The sequence below is a fragment of the Sphaerodactylus townsendi genome, linkage group LG09 (assembly GCF_021028975.2).
Source record: "Sphaerodactylus townsendi isolate TG3544 linkage group LG09, MPM_Stown_v2.3, whole genome shotgun sequence".
Classification (NCBI taxonomy): Eukaryota; Metazoa; Chordata; class Lepidosauria; order Squamata; family Sphaerodactylidae; genus Sphaerodactylus; species Sphaerodactylus townsendi.
In genome coordinates this window covers 28258166-28262416 of record NC_059433.1, presented here as the reverse complement: position 1 = coordinate 28262416, position 4251 = coordinate 28258166, and positions in this window count along the sequence as shown.

The window sequence follows — 4251 nt, the reverse complement described above, 5'->3', positions numbered from 1 at the left end:
TGTATCAGCAGGAGAAATGAGGTAGTCATTCATTGTTCAACATGCAAATGTGCATGCATAATTAAGTTTTGCAAGATGGAAAACAGAGTAGAGGGACACTTTATCTTCCCTCTCAAAAATATGTCTTTGGACCTAAGCAGCTGCTATCCAAGGGAATCGTGACAAAAATCATTTAGGAATTACAAGCCCCTAGCTTGTATTATGCAGCTCAATGTGTTGTGTACGATGTTAGTTACAGTGTCAGACTAGAATCTTGGAGACTTGGTTTCTAAACTCCACCCTGCTGTGGAAGCTTGCTGGGTGACCCAGATCCAGTCACATTTTTTTAGACTAATTATTTTACAGGGTTGTTGTGAAGGCGAAATGAAAGACAGGAGATGATGTAAGCCACTTTGGCTCCTTGTTGGGGAATAAAGCAGGGAATAAACAAATAAATAAATATTTATTGGTCACATAGAAGGGTGACCAAGAAGCTCTTGACCTGCATACATACATACGTACACACATACATAACCATACATAGGTCACATCTCCAGTGTGACCAAACGATTGGCAGGGTAACAGACAGTGTTATGCAAAGGGTTTCCAAGCACTGTGGTGAGTCTGGGCGGTTGCTATCAGAGGCCCCTTCCGCACACGCAAAATAATATGTTTTCAAACCACTTTCACAACTGTTTGCAAGTGGATTTTGCTATTCCGCACAGCTTCAAAGAGCACTGAAAGCAGTTTGAAAGTGCATTATTCTGCATGTGCGGAATGAGCCAGACTCTTTCTTGCAGCACTGGTCAGCCCTGTAGCAATATCTGAAGGCTATTTATAGCCGAGGGAAGGAAGCAAGGAGTGGCTTGCACTGGATTCTGCCCAGCCGAATCGTCTTCTGCAGCAACTTATAATGTCCAATTAATGTATGGCCCCTTCCGCACACGCAAAATAATACGTTTTCAAACCACTTTCACAACTGTTTGCAAGTGGATTTTGCTATTCCGCACAGCTTCAAAGAGCACTGAAAGCAGTTTGAAAGTGCATTATTCTGCATGTGCGGAATGAGCCTATGACTTGTAGGACCAGTTATAGAGATCTCTGATTTTTGATGTTGTGTGTAATAGAAGAAGAGTTTGATTTTTTCTATCTTTAAGGAGTCTCAAAGTGACTTACAACTCCTTCCCTTCCTCTCCCCTCAACAGATACCTTGTGAGGTAGGGCTGAGAGAGGTTTGAGAGCATTCTGAATGACTGGCCCGAGTTCACCCAACAGACTTCATGTGGAGGAGTGAGAAAACAAACCCAGTTCTCCAGATTTGAGTCCATCGCTCTTAAGTACTACACCAGCCACTCATCCACTATACCAGCTGGGATCAGAAATGTGTCAGTTCTGCAAGGTTTTGCTTTCCAGCTTCGAATTGTTATAGCCTTATACCAAGTGCATTCAAAAGGCATTCACCAGTTAGCAGCCAACCTTGATGACAAAAACAGAAATACTCTGAAATATTGGCATTATGCTGGAATGAAAAGCCAGCTAAAAATCTCAACCTTTCTCCGCAGAGAGATCTGCTGCTAAGCTTTCGAAACAGACTTTCTAATGTCTTCATAAGGGTACAGCTTTAGTTGTAGACACCTGTGTGTATAGCTAACAAGGTAGTTAGGCGTGTGAACAATATTACTTTACATATTCTATGATGCGTAGCTATATATAAACTGTAAACTTCTCAGGAAGTGTCTTGTGAGTCCCAGCAATGTGCCACAACAAATTGCAGAGTCAGTCAGAATCTTATCCCTTGTTGCAGCAGTGGAGGACAGAGAAAAAGATGGGGCCAGTCGCCTGAGAAGATTTTCAGTTACACTACCTCTTTTGTGTGCATAAGGTTACACTAGCTTCTTCCATGTGGGGTTTTACTCTAATTTGCCATTCAGACTAAAGTGGGCTTTTGGGAGCAGCTTTTCCCACTTGACCACTTCCCATGTTTTCCTCTCTTTGCCGCCATCTTCCCCAAACCTGCTTTGGAAAAGTCTTTTGAGAAGTATCCTAGCCAGTGCAGGTTTTTATGCCATGTGGACAGGAAAGTTAATTTTTTCAAGTCCCACCTACACTGGCACCATTTTCCTTGCCTCAGCTCCCTGCCTGAAAAATCACTCAGGTTGTAGGTGGGAAGGAATGGTGGTCACAGAGGGGTGGAGGTGGGAAAAACTGAGGTATGTATGCTCTATTTCTGCTCCAAATCCTTCTTCATTTGTGCTGGCAATGAAAGCTCCCAAAGAAGCATCACCATATGAAAACACCCTCTTTTGTGTGTGTGTGTGTGTGTGTGTGTGTGTGTGTGTGTGAGCGAGCGAGCGAGCGAGCGAGCGAGCGAGCCTGGTTGGCCAAGCAGAAGATTCCACTCCTCCCCATTGTTACTGTTGCCTCCTCCCAGTGTTTGCCCCTTGGAGGTGTAACACTTGGCTTATGCTAGTGGTAGTCTCCCAATGGTAAAAAGGTAATTGCTACACTAGCATAATTCTTTAATACAAATGTAGTACTGTTTGTATAGAGGTGTTATAGTAACAATCCTATCATGCCCAGAAGATGTAACCTGAGAATAGAACCACACTATTAATCTAGCCATTTAAGATAGACCTTCACACACAGTCTCTTATTTATATGAAAGGCATGGATGTTTTCAGGAATGGTTGCACAATAGAGCAGGATGTTGATGACTTTTGCAGAGGACTTGCTGTCCTTGAGGAAAGTTCAAAGATTTCTTCATTCAGAGTTTTGAAATGGAACAGAAGAGACTTATTCAACACATGGAAAATTGTAGTGCCTGAAACTTCTACCAATCTGTGTAATTGTTGGAAATTTCTCTTGAAGCATTTCTTACTGATACCTTGAGTATGTGTTCCTTTTAAATAACTAGTGCCATCCATTTACTCCTCTCTTTAACAGTAGGTTATTTGCTGGATGAGAGAAAAGGCTATGTGAGGCCAACATTAGGCATTTTCATCTGGTTTGTATTTTCTTGATCCAGCGTGGTGTAGTGATTAAGAGCAGGTGGATTCTAATCTGGAGAACCGGGTTTGATTCCCCACTTCTCCACCTGAGAGGCAGAGGCTTATCTGGTGAACCAGATGTGTTTCCACACTGCTGGGTGACGTTGAGCTAGTCACAGTTCTTCGGAATTCTCTCAGCCCCATATACATCACAAGGTGTCTGTTGTGGGGAGAGGAAGGGAAAGGAGTTTGCAAGCCATCTTGAGTCTCCTTACAGGAGAGAAAGGTAGGGTATAAATTCAAACTCCTCCTTTTTATCATAGTTGAGCTCTAGTTCTTTTAAACAAAATGACATCAAATTAGGCACAAATATTCTTAACCTTCGCTGATAGTCATTCTATGAGCAACTAGACCCCATACTCAAGGTACCACTAAGAAATTGCCCTCTTGGGGGCAAACTGAAGACCCTGATTAATTGCCCCAACTTTCGGTTGCCAGTGAAAATAAGAAAGAAGTTATAGAAGAAGTAGCATTTGTTTCAATGGTATATGCTGATGCGATAGGCCCCTTTGGGAATAAGAAGGATTCAGTAAAGCTAATTGTTGATGAAGCCTCACTCTTTTATTACATGATGTAAGAAGGTTTTATAGACAAGGGCTCCATCTAGCTAAAGTTAATTGAGATTGTCCCATCAAAATCAAAACTGGAACAACTATGACTGAAAAAACTTGGCAAAGTAACAACATTTGCAAAAGTGATTTTTTTAAAAAATTGTTAACTGAAAAACATCATTGGTTATTTATCCTTAAGAACAAACTTCTCCAAAGCATAGGTACCTAATGAAGGGGATATAGGGCTGTTATATGTGAACTGTCCTTTTGGATTATTGCATATTATTGCATATCAAATCTAAAAAATTAAATGTTGCAAAAACTTGGGGCAGTGAAATGTCCTTCTAGGTGCTATGGAGGACATGAGAACTGGTCAGTCCTTGAGTGTACTCCTGATTTTCATTTTTTTTTTTTTAATAATTTTTTATTGTATCATTTGAATATTACATTTATATTAATGCTTTTCTTCATTTGTTTTCAAACAATACATTTTCCCCTTTTTTCCCTCCCCCCTATATTTTTCATATTTTTGTCAAACAAACAGCAGTAAGTTCATTCTTTGTAATCTTTTCTCCCATTTCTCTTCATTGACTCCAGCTTCTTTCATCCAGTCCTCGTATATAGTCCATATCTTCAAGATTTCGCTCTGTTTATCTTGCCACAGTTTATTCTTC